Genomic DNA, 16,021 nt, shown 5'->3' with positions numbered 1-16,021 from the left:
ATTTAGCGTTCACAACATCACCTTCACTTTCTTTTGCAGCTAATTTTACTTTTAAGTGTAGTGAATGTTATGATTGCACGCCTTTCACTTTGAAATCTAATTTTGAAATTTGATTTCAATTGAATTAAAATTTTGATGATTAGTTTTTACATGATAACAAAAGGATAAACACTTCATATAATTTTATAAACATAATTAGATAGATTAAACATAAAAGGTTATTAATGGAGTTGAAGAAAAAAATGTATAATCAAGCTTATCTCTTGCATTATATCGTCATGTCATGAACAATACTAAGTGTAAAATAATCTTTTTATATCATTTTTGTTTGGGCAAACAAAAGACTTATGGTCTTTATTATATGTAGTATTGTCAAATAATTTGTTAAGACACTAGACCGTGTTAAATTCATTTAATGGACGTGAGCTTTGTGTAATCTTCTTCGATTGCTTACATTAATTTAACCTATGTTATTCAGATAATTATCCTACCGTATTTTTCCATGTAGTCTCCATTTTATCAACACAATTTGTTTGACCACATTAAGAAATATCTAGGCAAGCATCATTTACTCAAATCTAGTTCATCTGACTATGAAGTTCTCTAAAGGTGTTAGAAGAAGCTTTGAGTTTGCTTTATCTTGGAAAAAAGTTAGATTAAGCATGTCCAACGAAGACTTATGTTTTGTTTGTTTCCAGTCATTTACTATTGTCGAAGATGGATTTGCATTGATGGTTTATGTTTGTATCTACTGGTTTGTGTGAATTTGAGAGTGAGAAAATGTAACGAAAGTGTTTTATCCCATCCTCGCTACTGCTGAAAATTTGGGAAGAAAGCCACATAAGCTTTTGTCATTTTACTTTGTTACCGTCAACTATTTTGTTGAAACCGCGTGAGCTTCTGCCATGAACTCTGTGCATAACAGTGAAACATTTTTCATTTAGACAAAAAGACACGAGAATAGATTATGCCTGCCATTTTAGAGGAAAACAACATTGATTATGTTTTTTTTTTCAAGGGATCAATGCTTTTTCCCCCTAATCAATTATCTATGTTTTTTTCTTTGGATAATTGATTGTCCCTAGTAGATAAACAATGTTGACCTTATTTATTTATGAAAATTAATGTTGTGGTACATGTTATGAATGCCATAATCAATTTTGTGCTATTTTTTATTGTTCTCACTTGGATGTGTTGATTACTTGTAAATTGTGGTTTTTAATTTTGGTTATCATTTTTATTTTTTGCATCAACATATTTTGGTTTTGATTTTATATTTTTTTTCTCATTAGATTATTTATATATTTTAACTAAAATATTTGATTAATAGTATTTTAATTTAAACACATATAATTATTATTTTTTAACTGAAATATTTGGTTAAAAATATTTTAATTTAAACAAATTTTGTACATAAATAAGTAGTTTATTTTTTATTTTTAATTAATTGTAATATTATATTTTTATTAATTAAATAAATAATCAATTATATCAAATTATTTTTTAAACATTTTTTACAATTTCTAATATTACAATTCATTTTATAACGAAAAATATTATTTTTTTGAGAAATTTTTATCTTCAAACAATGATTAGTAACTCATATTTTTTTTCGAAAATAATTATTCAACGATACAAGAAAATATTGACTAAAATTTTAATTAACTAAAAAATATACAAAAAAAATACCTCATATTTCATTATTCAAGTATTTTTTTTTAAATGGATAAATTTGTAAAGTTACATTTTAAACTTCTTAAAAAAATAAAAAAATTTCTCTCCCAAGCATCACATTACTCACAAACTTGAATAAACTTTCCCCACAACTTCATTCTACATACTTTACCTCATATTTCATTATTCAAGTATTTTTTTTTAAAAAGGGTAAATTTGTAAACTTACATTGGAAACCTATTAAAAAAAAAAAAGTTCTCTCGCAACCATCACATTAAACTTTCCCCCACAAATTCACTCTATATACCTTAAACAAAAAAATGAAAACATTTATAATATTCACAATATTTAGGAATTTGTACACAAAAATTAAACTTTTCCCCAACAACGGCACCAAAAACTTGATAACTATTTTATGACAAGTGTACAACGTCAGGAATAATAATTTTTCCCTAAGGATGGATATCAAACCACAAGGAACATTTGAATTATTAAGTATAAGATTTACTAAATAGAAAAGAAAAGTAAATAAAGTTTGTTGGGAGTTTGTTATAATGATTGCAAAAATTATAAAGAAAAAAAGTCAAAAAGTTTGTTGGTTCAATTTGGGAAAATTGGGATTGGGGTTCATCATTCTTAATCTTTTATATTTTGAAAAGTATAGTAATATTCTATCCTTTGATTGATGTTGATCTCATATAAAATTCATTTATACCGATTCCTCGCATATTTATAAAAAATCTTTAGTATTACGATTAGATGTTGATAGCAATTAACATTTCAAATCTATTCCTAGCATATGTTAAACATTATCATTTGGGTCAGAAACTTAGAGATACTTTTCAGTCAAATCTAAGGATTTAAATCATGATAACAAGCGTTAGAGACAAAATGACAATATCAATCATCAATCAAGAACATAATATTATATTTAGATATCACCTCAATACATGATGACTTTTTACGGCAAGTGCATCGCGTTTGTCAGAAGTAATAATTGTCCCTAAGGACGAATATCGATCCCACAAGGAATAATGAATTATCAAGTACAATAATCGCTATAGAACAAAACAATTAAAAGTGCATTGAAAGTGGTTGTGTTGACGATGATCAATAAGAAAATAGACAAAGAATTAGTTGTTTCAATTGGAAAAATAGGGAATAGGTTTCATCTCTCACTCTCATGTATTTTGATTAATATGTCAATATTAAGTTCTTTAATTGAAATTGATGCCCGTATAAAAATCATTTATATCGATTCCTCGCATATAAAATCCTTAAGAATGTTCCCTAACTATCGATCCCTCGCATAATTATAAGAACAACTTAGAACGAAGCTCAGACGTTAATAGCAATTAACATTTCTAGTCTATTCCTAGCACTCAAATATGTTAAGTATTGTTGTTTAGGTCCCCAAACCCTAAAAATACCTCCCGGTCAGATTTAAGATTCTCAATTTGTCACGGAAAATTAAAAGTAAAACAACAATACCAATAATCAATCAAGAACTGAATATTAATATATAAGATATTACCTCAATACATAAGAGTTTGAGCAGATTACTCTCAATCCCAAATGGTAGAATTAGCCACGCATACTTCTAGCACCTTCCATTCTCCCAATTGGGGTTACAATTCACTGTATGGTGTTTTCCTTTCAATCTGCCACCCTAAGGTTGAGCCTCTAGCCCTCTACTTATCCTAGTTTTCTAGGGTTAGCTTGTTTATTGTGTCGCGCTAATGGGCTAAATGATAAAACATAAAAAAAGGCCCAATCTTTCTTTGCATCTTTTTCCATTCTGGGACCTTCTATCTTTATCTTTTTAGCTCAAATCATTCATCTTTAATCCAAATCTCCAATCTTCCTTAGAAATCTGCAATTAACACCAAATTTGGGAATAAAATACTCTTATTCAAATAAAGATCATAAAAAATGTAAAAAGGTATAAATTCATAAATTATGGATTATTTTATATGTAAATTAGCAATAAGTGCCTATATTTTAATATGAAATATTACTGAAATTAGACACTTATCAATACACAAGGGTGTGAACTACTCCTAATCCCAAGGATATAATTCGCCACTCGTGTTGGCCATTATAAGCATGAAAAGCAAGAGAAGAAAATCCAAGATGTTTCTCTTTGACGGCTGTCTCTTCTAGGGTTTTCTATCTCCTATTCTCCACATTGATGTCTACAGTTGTGCCTCACGCCTCATATTTAACCTAGTTGGGCTTGGGCTAAGTGACTTCTTGGCTGGGCGAGTTGGACAGAAACAGACCCAACGTCTCTGGAGTGATCTCGCCTAGGCAAGATTGGGCTCGCTTGGGTGAGATCTTGTGGAAGCTTCTAGCTTAGGCAAATTTGGATGAGTATTTTGAGCATTCCAACTTTCCATTTTTATCTTGTATATTCTCTTTTTGCCCTTTCATCTCCATTTTTCCCTATAATCATGAAATTAAAACAAATTTGGGAATAAATCATTCTTATTCTTATTATAATCACAATATATGTTAAAATGTTCAAATTCATAAATTAGGGGTTATATTAATTATTTTAACAATTAATATCCACAAGTGTTTTTTATTTTAATATGAAATATTTCATAAGTATGACACTTATCACTCTTTTAACATATCTGAGAATTATAATTGTTGTAGTATAGTGACTTGGCCCACCTAACCTTAGGAAAAGGAGATAAGATAGTCAAACCCACACTCGTCTCCCTCATTATTGTTCCTATGCTTGTGTGTGGAGAGAGAAAGAGAGAAATATTTTTAGAGATGTGACTAATAACATTTTACAATATTAATTATATAATACATTAAATTAATGCATATATTAATATTTTACACAAATAATTAAATGAATAATTAAACAAATTAGAGTTATTTATGTTACATTAATATGTCTTAATATATTAAATGATATCACATAAATACTATAATGCTTACATTAATTTATTACATTAATGACATTATTTAATAATTAAATGTATACATTAACTAATTTTTTTATTTTAAATATCACTACAATAAAATCATTAAATAAAAAATAATTTTAGAGACAAATATAATTAGTTGTTATCGTGATTAAATTAGACACCATTTTAGAGACTAAAATAATTTTTGGTTTCTAAATTAGTTTCTATTATTGTTAAATAGTTTCTAAATTGGTATCTAATTAGCTACCATGGTTTTAACTACCAATTATTTAGATAATAAAATTGGTCAACAAATAATAGAAACTAATTTAGAAACCAAAATTTTTTTAGTCTCTAAAATGATTTCTAATTTAGTCAATATAGTAACTAATTATTTTTATCTGTATAATTAGGTTCTATTTGAATAATTTTCTTGTTGTGTATATTTAAATAATCTTTTTAAAAAGAAAATTACGAAAAAATTAATATTAATCCTCTTCCATTGAACTACTAATCATTTTTTCCCTATAGAAGGCAAAGATTCATAGAGTTTTCTCATCAAAGATATTAAACTTTAACCAATGACAAAAATATTATTTATAGCTATCTTTGAATTTTTAGAGTTAGAAAAATACCCAGCAATATTATGGACAAAGATGAAGACGACGAAGACACACATAAACATTTTCAAAGAATGATGATATTTATCTCAATCAAATCAAGGAAGTATACCAAAGGAAATGTATATAGAAGGATTTGATTAATTAGACCCAAACCTTTTCTCAATGTTGAATTTTCTCTTATTTATTCAACTTAAATAACATTTCATGGACACAACATTTCATTTTTTTAGTAATACATATATTCAGTACTATTAAAAATAAAGACAATATTTTTATAAAAAAAACAAGTAAATGAGGATTATACATAAAACATGCAAACTTAACATTTTGTTGGAAATTGGGTTTGTGTCTAGGAAGAGCCAAGAACGAGACGAGGATGTTGAGTAACAGAGGTGTTGAAATGAAGGTGTTGATGTATTAATACTATGCCTCAACATTAACAACCAAAGAGACAACATTCTCAGCGCAACACACTATTGTGTTTAAATAATATATGGTGAAAGGAATCCAGACTTAGGTATTTTATCTTCAGGATGAAATGCCAATTCAATAGAGGAATAGCGTTTCAACTCTCCACTTTTGTCTTGTATATTCTCCTTTTGCCCTTTCATCTCCATTTTTACCTAGAATAATGAAATTAACACAAATTTGGGAATAAATCATTCTTATTCATATTATAATCACAAAATATGTAAACATGTTTAAATTCATAAATTAGGAGTTATATTATAGTTATTTTATAAATTAATATCCACAAGCGCTTTCTATTTTAATATGAAATATGACATAAATATGACATTTACCACTCTAATCGCTACAGTATAGTGACTTGGCCCACCTAACCTTAGAGAAACGGGATAAGATAGTCAAACTCACACTCATCTCCCTCATTGTTGTTCCTATGCTTGTGTGTGGAGAGAGAGAAAGAGAGAGATATTTTAGAGATGTGACTAGTAACATTTTAAAATATTAATTATATAACACATTAAACTAATGCATATATTAATATTTTACACAAATAAATAAATGAATAAATACTATAATGCTTACATTAATGACATTATTTAATAATTAAATGTATACATTAACTAATTTTCTTATTTTAAATATCACTGCAAGAAAATCATTAAATAAAAATCAATTTTAGAGAGACAATAATTAATTAGTTGCTATATTGATTAAATTAGAGACCATTTTAGAGACTAAAATAAATTTTGGTTTCTAAATTAGTTCTTATTATTGTTAAATAGATTCTAAATTGATATCTAATTAGCTACCAAGATTTTAACTACCAAATATTTAGATTCTAAATTTAGTCAATATAGTAACTAATTATTTTTATCTCTAAAATTAGTTTCTGTTTTAATGATTTTCTTGTAGTGTATATTTAAATAATCATTTTAAAAAGAAAATTAGTAATAAAATTAAGATTAATCCTCCTTCATTGAACTACTCATCTTTTTTTTTTCCTATAAAAGGCGAAGATTCATAGAGTTTTCTAATCAAAGTTATCAAATTTTGACCAGTGACAAAAATAATATTTATATCTATCTTTGAATTTTTAGAGTTTAAAGAAATACCCAATAATATGGACAAAGATGAAGACGACGAAGACGCACATAAAATTTTTCAAAGAATGATGAGATTTATCTCAAAATCAAATCAAGGAAGTATACCAAAAGGTAATGTATATAGAAGGATTTGATTAATTAGATTCAAAACTTTTCTCAATGTTGTGTTTTCTCTTAGTTATTCAACTTAAAAAACATTTTGTTGACAGAAGATTGCATGTTTTAGTAATACATATATTGAGTACTATTCACACAAAAAAAGACAATTTTTTTCCACAAAAGAAAATATGTAAATGAGGATTATACATAAAACATGCAAACTTAACATTTTGTTGGAAATTGGGTTTGAGTCTAGGAAGAGCCAAGAACGAGACGAGGATGTTGAGTGACAAAGCCTCAACATTAACAACCCAAGAGAACACATTCTTAGCACTGTTCATTGGTTTGGGGCTGCTCTGTGGAATTGCCTCACGACCAACACAGCACACGGATGTGTTTTAATAATATATGGTGAAAGAATCCAGACTTAGGTATTTTATCTTCATGATGAAATGCCAATTCAAGAGAGGAATGGACAGTGAGCTATGATGGAAGAGATTAAAGGAGAATAAGAAAAACATTTATTGATGATTTGTAAATATACCTGTGATGTTAATTTCTCAATGTAATGCTACTTTTCATAGTAATTATGATGCAAGAAGAAGAAAATGTCTCAAAGTGTGATTTGAGATTTGAATGTAATATTTTATTGTTTTTGTCAGTATAAATCACATTAGTTTCAATCCCTAAGAAACAGTCTCCCTTAGATAATACTGTGTAGTGTTGATGGTGTGGTACTTAAATTAAGGGAATTGGAGATTGGTGACGGATGAAGAATTTATTGGTTTTGAAATCTTGGTATATTGAATGTCATCTTCTTCTGGTCATAATCTACTATATTTTTATTGTTTTCATTTTGTTTTGGTTGGATTTAAATTAAATATTTGATTCGAAGGTATGGTTTAGTTGGCCAAAAAATCTGAGTTTTGAACGGGGAAGAAGGAATTGGGGTATTGTATGCAGTTGTGGATGATATTGTGGAAGAGACATAGGAAGAATTGGATGGATTTGAGAACGAGTCTTTCCTGATGAGAATCAAATAAAGGAGGCTTTTATTAATGGAGGAAGAGGACATCCACCCTCACATTTGAAGTTCTTCCTTCTAGTCTTCTCAAAATTAAAAGAAGAAATAAAATAAAGATGAGGCCCAAGCCCAAAGCCCAAGCCCAAGCCCAAGAAGGCCAAAGCCCAAAGAGCCCAAGTCCATCCCATGAGGGGCAAGGCCAAGCTTTGAAATACTCTTGTATAGTTTTAGGAGGTTTGGTTATTAAATAAAGGTGTGTGAAAATGTAAAATAAAGTCACATTGTCCATGTGACTTAGGAGAGTGGTGTAGGTGTAGTTTTTGGGAGGTGTCATAGTAGAAAAAGGTCACACCTCCCATGTGACTTGTTTTTGGTGGGAATTTCAAATGAGTTTATTTGAAATTTCCCACCTATTTTTCAGCACCTTAGGCTATAAATAGAGGTGCTTCCTTTGTAAAATGGAGATTTGAATTCATCTAAAGAAACTATACTCAAAATTGGAGTGAGCATTTGGAGAGCTTTTGAGCTTCTACTCTAGTCTTATCTTGAAGGACCATGGTTTCCTCAAGTGGCGGCTTCCACACTCATCTAGGAGCATCCATACTTCTAGTGGCGTGATCATCCAACCTATCTTCCATCTTCATGAGCATTCTCTTCTCCTTCCTTTCTTCTCTTTCAATTACTCTTGTTGTTTTGTGTTCTTGAGCATTTTTTGGTTCGGCTGTCCTTAATTTTCCAGCACCTATGTTTTGGTTTTCTAAATTCTGTTCGGAACATTTGTTTGTGGTTTAATTCTGTTCGGTCTTCTCTTTTATAATTCCTTTGTTGATTCAATTTGACAATATTTGGTTCATCCAAATGAGTTTGGGAATTGGTACTTGTATTGGTGAGTTCTTGACTTAGAACCATGATCCAACTTCTAAGAAAGTGCCTCTATATTTTCCAGCTCAAGGTGATTCCTCAAAGTGTCAAGAATCTTGTTCTATGTGGCTATTGGAATCACATCATGTGGTATCATGAGTCTTAGGTTCTTCTTGTTTAATTGTTGAGTTGTGTGCACTTTATTTTCAAGAGCTCTTTTAATTTCTTGCAATTTAAGTTTCTGTTTTAGAATTTTAATTGAGTTTTCTTGCTGTTTTTCTTTTGCTCCAAGTGTTTGTGGAAAGGTTTACGGCACTCATAATTCTTATGAGTATGGTTGCTCTTTTGGAATGGCATTATCCTTCCTAGAGTATACCTTAAGCTTCCTTTCACTTGTTACAATTTGTGTTGTGTCTTTTAATTTTTGAATCATGTCAAGTTTTGTCTTAGTCATGTTATTCCATATATGTCATTACTTCTAGTAGTACTTTTATTGTTTTGATTGTTTCTTGCTTTGGTGTCATATAATTTTCTGAATTGATGTTGATCCTTTGTGCATTTTCTTTTTAGAATTGAGTTCATACTTGTATTCTAGACCTATACAAGTTCCACTACATCATTTTCTATTATGTCTTTGCTAGTTCATCATTCTGTTTTTTATTCCTATTAGGATTCCTCTGTTTCTGAAAAGAGTGCTTACTGTTTTTCCTTATTGCAACTGATTTACGTACTGTAAAATTCTGAAATTCTGGATTTGAGATATTCAAAGTGTTAGAAAAGAATAGAAAAAAGAATCATTCAAAAATATGAAGTACACAAAAAATGATAAATAAAATAAAAAAAGTGTACATTCCTGCCGAAAAAAATACGGTAATCTGGCAGTGATTTTAAAAAATTTATTTCTCTCAATTGGCTTACTGTTTTTAATTGATTCCAGTGCCATTATTGAGTTAACATCTTGAAGTTTCTGTGGTATAAATTTCATAATCCAGTTCGCTCTACAACGTTCCAGTTAAATCAGTCAATATCAAACACAGTTTGCATAAAAAAAAATTTCCAGTAGCTAAATTTTTTGTTTTCTTCATCTCCTCTAGTGCTTTTCCTTAGGTTTTCTTTTGTGTGCCTACTTTTCTCATTGAGTTCTTTATTTTCTTGATTGTCTTTCATTCTTACTCTTTGAGTTTGTCTTACGTATAGTATTCCTTTTGCAATTACCTTTCCTTGCTTATACCTTTTCTTGTTTGTCTTTATTGTTTCTTTGGTTTTGTGGTGGTTTGCTCTTAAGATTGGTGTGCTTGCTTTGACATATTTCATTTGAGGATTCCAAGGCCTCAAGATCAGATTCGTGCAAGAACATTATTTCTTTGAGAGTGATCTCTTTTTTCAGCCTCATTTCACTTCGGCAGTTTCATTGCCAAGCTCACTGTTTTTGCTAATTTTGTTTCTTAACTTGTTTGCTGTTTTTGTGTGTTTGCTGTTTTTTATTTGCAAAATGGCTGGCTATTCAAGTGGTGCATATTACAAGCAGCATTCTCCTTGCAAAGTTTCAGTCCTTGGTGAAGAAGAACATAGAAGAAGGTGGCATCACCATCATTCTCATGAAGAGAGCTATAACCGTGACCAAAGATATCACCAAGTGTTCAACATTGCTTGTAAAAAAGTCCCTAGTTTTAATGGTGATAGTGATCCTAATGTGTATTTAGAATGGGAGACTAAGGTTGACCATTATTTTCATGTGTATAAGGTCCAAGATGACCAAAAACTTAGATTAGTTTCTTTATCCTTTTTGGGCTATGCCAAAGAATGGTGGCATAAAATTGTAATGGACATTATATATCGCAAGAAACCTCCCGTGGTTTCTTGGAATGCTTTGAAAGAGTGTATGCGCGCGAGGTTTGTTCCTCCTTCTAGGAAGGAACACTTGTTGAAGTTCCAAAGGCTTCCTCAAGGACATAGGATGGTAGATGAATACTTTAAAGATTTTGAAACAACTTTGACTAAAATGAATATGCATGCTAATGAAGAGTCAAAGATTAAATGGTTTGTACGTGGTTTGAAAAGAGATATTAGAGATTTTGTAGAATTAAAAGAATATTCTTCTTTAAAGAGCGTGTTTCGCAAAGCCATCAAGGTAGAATCATATCTTTTGAACAAAACTTTCAAAAATACTCATGATGATGATTTCTACAACTCTTCTAGGAAGGATGCAAACAAAATTTCTCCTTCCAATTTTTCCAAACAAACCATGTTTCCAAACAAAGTTTCTACTACAAATCTTTCTACTCCTAAGTCACCTACCAAAACTTCAAATATCAAATGTTTTAAATGTTTAGGTTTTGGGCACATAGCTCTTCATTGTCCACAAAAGCAAATCTTAAAGATCAACAAGGTAAAACAAGACCTAACTCACCCACCTACCACAAGTAAACAAGAAAAAGACAAAGAAGGCCAAGTTGACATGGGTCTTATCCTTTCACCTCCAAGGTGTTTTCCTTCCTTATCTTTTTCATTACCCAAGGTTCCTATTTCACCACCATCTTGGTTAAAAAATGTTAGGGATGATTTGTTCATACCTCCTAATGGTTGTCACCATTTAAGAGGTCTTTTTCCAAAACATCACATCATTCCCAAACAAATTTTTCCAACTTGGTCGATTTATAGAACCTCCTTTTCTGAAATCCCATTATTTACAAATGCTAAGTCATGTTTACATTTTTCTTCCACTTTTAATTGTAACACTAAACTGACTTTGTTATATGCAGGGATTCAGAATTCGTGGACGAATTCTCTCCAACTCGAGGAGTATGATGAGAATCAAATAAAGGAGGCTTTTATTAATGGAGGAAGAGGACATCCACCCTCACATTTGAAGTTCTTCCTTCTAGTCTTCTCAAAATTAAAAGAAGAAATAAAATAAAGATGAGGCCCAAGCCCAAAGCCCAAGCCCAAGCCCAAGAAGGCCAAAGCCCAAAGAGCCCAAGTCCATCCCATGAGGGGCAAGGCCAAGCTTTGAAATACTCTTGTATAGTTTTAGGAGGTTTGGTTATTAAATAAAGGTGTGTGAAAATGTAAAATAAAGTCACATTGTCCATGTGACTTAGGAGAGTGGTGTAGGTGTAGTTTTTGGGAGGTGTCATAGTAGAAAAAGGTCACACCTCCCATGTGACTTGTTTTTGGTGGGAATTTCAAATGAGTTTATTTGAAATTTCCCACCTATTTTTCAGCACCTTAGGCTATAAATAGAGGTGCTTCCTTTGTAAAATGGAGATTTGAATTCATCTAAAGAAACTATACTCAAAATTGGAGTGAGCATTTGGAGAGCTTTTGAGCTTCTACTCTAGTCTTATCTTGAAGGACCATGGTTTCCTCAAGTGGCGGCTTCCACACTCATCTAGGAGCATCCATACTTCTAGTGGCGTGATCATCCAACCTATCTTCCATCTTCATGAGCATTCTCTTCTCCTTCCTTTCTTCTCTTTCAATTACTCTTGTTGTTTTGTGTTCTTGAGCATTTTTTGGTTCGGCTGTCCTTAATTTTCCAGCACCTATGTTTTGGTTTTCTAAATTCTGTTCGGAACATTTGTTTGTGGTTTAATTCTGTTCGGTCTTCTCTTTTATAATTCCTTTGTTGATTCAATTTGACAATATTTGGTTCATCCAAATGAGTTTGGGAATTGGTACTTGTATTGGTGAGTTCTTGACTTAGAACCCATATCAGAGTGCGTTTCTTCTTCTTCTTCTTCTTCTTCTTCTTCTTTCTTCTTCTTCTTCTTCTTCTTCTTCTTCTTCTTCTTCTCTTCTTCTTCTTCTTCTTCTTCTTCTTCTTCTTCTTCTTCTTCTTCTTCTTCTTCTCTTCTTCTTCTCTTCTTCTTCTTCTCTCTTCTTCTTCTTCTTCTTCTTCTTCTTCTTCTTCTTCTTCTTCTTCTTCTTCTTCTTCTTCTTCTTCTTCTTCTTCTTCTTCTTCTTCCTTCTCTTCTTCTTCTTCTTCTTCTTCTTCTCTCTCCTTCTTCTTCTTCTTCTTCTTCTTCTTCTTCTTCTTCTTCTTCTTCTTCTTCTTCTTCTTCTTCTTCTTCTTCTTCTTCTTCTTCTTCTTCTTCTTCTTCTTCTTCTTCTTCTTCTTCTTCTTCTTCTCCTTCTTCTTCTTCTTCTTCTTCTTCTTCTCCTTCTTCTTCTTCTCCTTCTTCTTCTTCTCCTTCTTCTTCTTCTCCTTCTTCTTCTTCTCCTTCTTCTTCTTCTCCTTCTTCTTCTTCTTTATTACAGATAAACTTTTTGAAACAATTTAAATTATTTATTGATTAGGTTTTTTCTTTTCAAAAAACAAACAGGGTACATGTAGTACTTATAATCAATGAATTTATTACAAATAAACTTTTTGAAACAATTTAAATTATTTATTGATTAGGTTTTTTCTTTTCAAAAAAACAAACAGGGTACATGTAGTACTTATGTTAAATAACTCTAAATTGATTTATTTGATTAATTGTTGATCAAATTAAAGTTTATATTAACATCAATCAATGATTGATTAAAAGGATTTAGAAAGAATTTAGAAATTTTGCTTTAAAATGTTTGTTGAAAAATCCAACATCCTCTAGAGAATCAATCAAATTATATGCATAATTAACACCAAATTCTCTTCAAACATGAATTTATAATTATATATGAATATAACATGGATTATCTCTTAGAAGAAGAGACAAACACAATAATATAAAAATTTGCATGCAATTATTATAGAAGATAAGGGTAAAGGGGATTTGACTAAAAAGACCTTAATTTTATGCACAATAAAATACTTTCTTATTGTGTGTGTGTTTTGTGTGTAAAAAATAATTGACTAGAAAGACCTTAATTTCACGCACAACAAAATACTTTCTTATTGTGTGTGTTTTGCATGTGTGTGTCTGTGTTATGTGTGTAAGTGTGTGTGTGTTGTGTTGTGTGTTGCGTGATGTATGTGTGTGTATTTTGTGTGTAAAAAAGAATTGACTAGAAAGAACTTAATTTCACACACAATAAAATACTTTCTTATTGTGTGGGTGTCATGTGTGTTGTGTGTTGTGTATGTTGTGTGCGTGTTGTGTAGTGTGTGTGTTGTGTCTAAAACAAAAGTAACTAAAAAGACCTTATATTTGCGTACAATAAAATACTTTCTTCTTATGTGTTTTGTGTTGTGTGTAAAAAAAAAAATTATTAGAAAGACCTTAATTTTATGCACAATAAATTACTTTTTTAGTGTGTGTGATGTGGTATTACTACTAGAGATGGATAATGTAAAAATAATGTGATGTCAAAATTAAGAACAATATATAACAAAATAAATTTATAATAGGTCCTGTGTAATACAATAGAAACAAATAATATGTCAATACTTGTGTATAAGGATGTAAGTATTGAATAAAAATATATTTATGTATGTAATTCTCTTATGATAATTCAATAGAAAATAAATATTAATTATAGAACGTCTCGTCAAATACTTTTCAGATCATGAAATCGTCTACTAAATTGATCAAAAATTAAGAACTCTTAGAAAGTAAAACAAAATATGGTTAGACGTTTACAACACTATATACTGCAAATCCCAGTACATACATCAGACGCTTGATGTAAAATGTACAACATATTTTCTTATTTCATATTGTTCTGCCTTTTCAAACTCTTTAAATGAGTGTTGAGTATGATCTCAACTTCTCAATTTTTGTTCAGAACTAAACTTCTAGGTAATAGACGTTTAAAAAGTGTCACTTAGTTAAAACAAAATATGAAAGTTGTGTACATGAAACCTTCAAATTCATCGAATGTAGTTGTTTTGAAACAACCACAACAGGTTAAAGAGAGTTGATCCTGCCGGTTGACCTGAGTGCAAGAGTCTTGCCACGTCAAAGGTCTCTCCTCTTGATCAGCTTCACACCACGTTAGCCTTTGCTCCTCACGCCCTAATTCCTCGCAAGAACCTGAAGAAAACAAAGTGGCGCCACTGCGGCCGATCGCGCTCCGACGCTCAAGTCAGTGACGGAATCACCAAAAACTCAGAGAGAATATCTCAACTCAAGGAACCGTGCGCAGTGAATCTCAGTGTACTAGAAAGTATTCTGAAAGAGTACCTCAAAAGTCTGTTAAGTGTTCCTCATATACCTGAGCACTTTCTCTCTCCTGACGGTTACACCTTTGGACACGTGGCTCGCATCCCGCTGTACACGTGTCACCATCTGGAGCTCCCTCCACTTGAGCGTCACCTCTACTCTTCAAGCCATTTGACTAAGTTACCCATACAAGGAGTAACTTGGTGCACAGCTTACCTTGGAGCACGACCCTTTAAGTGGCGAGTACGGGGTGTCACCATGCACACCTTCTCTGTGGTCTCGCCTGGCGCTATCACGATCTGCTTCACTCGCACTTGTACGGATCTCCGTACGTTCGTACCCTTTGCCTCTCTGACGCTCCACCAACCCCCTCTTTAATCAAATGACACGTGGCCTCATCAACGATCGTTTTTAATCGTCGTTTGCGCTTCCTACAATGTTCGAAAACCCTTAAACCCTTCGCGCTATTCACTGTTTCATCATCTTTCTTCATCCTCAAGCATTTCAAACACTTTCTCTGCGAACCACGAAACTTCTCGTCTCTCTCAATCTTCAACTTTCTTCAGCGTTCATCCGATCATAAAAGGGTAACCCTTTTACTCCTCCTATTGATACTTACTGCATTTTAATCGGTTTGCATCATCCATTAATTGTCTGAAGCATACGTTGTGGGCTGTATCTCTTTTTCTCGTAACCTAAGGTTTCGTCCTTGACAACATCTATCCCAGCGAACCCTTGTTCGTTCGTTCTATCTTCTTCGTCCTCAATCGAGTCATTCTCTGCTATCCTCATTTCATCCCTTTTCTTTCCTTTGCAGTTCCTGCGATGGCTCACACAAAGCCCACCGCTAGTCCTCCTTCTTCATCGCGAAACCCTCCACCCAAAACTCGTAGGGTTGTCCCTGGGACAAATCCTCCATCAACACGCAACCCCTCACGAGCCTCTGGTGCTCCCTCCACACAGGCTGAGAGGCCTGCTGATATGATTCCAATTGCAAGATATAGATGATTCTTTGACATTTTATGGAATCAACTTGAGTTGGAGAATGAATAGGCACTTTTAATAGAAATGGATCAATGTTCTATGTTTCAAGAACTCACCAAAACTTGCACCAAACACCAAACTCACATGGAAGACCCATTTCTTGCCAATTGAACCG

The sequence above is a fragment of the Phaseolus vulgaris genome, chromosome 4 (genome assembly GCF_051622355.1).
Source record: "Phaseolus vulgaris cultivar YP4 chromosome 4, ASM5162235v1, whole genome shotgun sequence".
Classification (NCBI taxonomy): Eukaryota; Viridiplantae; Streptophyta; class Magnoliopsida; order Fabales; family Fabaceae; genus Phaseolus; species Phaseolus vulgaris.
Note: the sequence above shows the minus strand (reverse complement) of the source record.